Here is a 910-nt window from a genome sequence, read left to right as displayed (position 1 = left end):
TACTATGATGGCTATTTGTTAAAGCATAATTTATTGCATATGTAATTGAAAATGGTTCATCGTCTTGTTCCATTAGATTCTTTCTGTGAAATTTATAAGCCAAACTTATAAATCTTCCAAGATTTTCAGTTGATAAAGGTATAGCATATCCAAGATGGGCATTGAATTTAACATTTACGTTTGCCAAGTTTTCATGAACAATTCCAATTATTTGGTCTATTGGGTCATTAGTAATTCTTTTGTCACAGATTGCTAAGTTTATTGGTGAATTAATTCCTTTCATATATGTAGATTTGATTAAGACTTGTATAGTACTTTTATTAAAATTTTCATTTGATTTGAGATTTAATTCTGTTTTTAGAACAGCCTGTTTTTCATCATCTAATAAAGCAGATAATCTATAATAATCAGATTATTCCGTTAATTCTAAACTTTCTAAATAATTCATAACTAAGAGATTAGGATAAAGGCGTACCTTTCTGAAAAAAACTTCCTTTATTTAGAATATTTTACATAAGATATTTTTATCTCCAGAGGGGAGATTGTAGATACTAATTCCAGATGGGAGTTTAGAATTGGTTTTTCCTAAGGGAATTCTTCTTCAAACTATAGAATCGCCTCGGCAGCTTCCTCCTTGCTCTCCTAGCATATGAGTACTCTTAGCCTTCTTCTTTCTATTGTTTGATGCCTTCTACAATTGCCTAAGCAACCTATTTATAATAGTTGGGTTTGATGGACAATTCCCATCCTTACCCTTCTTATGACGTCATTGCTTACGTCATTGTTTATAATCTTGCACTAGCTACATTGTTGGTGCTCTATGACCTAAGCGCTTACGTCACTATGCAATAATGTTGAGAGATGCTTCAGATGTGCTGTCCTCCTCTTTCATCATGTGACCTTCAGATGT

Source organism: Arachis duranensis, chromosome 10 (genome assembly GCF_000817695.3).
Source record: "Arachis duranensis cultivar V14167 chromosome 10, aradu.V14167.gnm2.J7QH, whole genome shotgun sequence".
Lineage (NCBI taxonomy): Eukaryota > Viridiplantae > Streptophyta > Magnoliopsida > Fabales > Fabaceae > Arachis > Arachis duranensis.
This window is presented reverse-complemented; position numbering follows the sequence as displayed.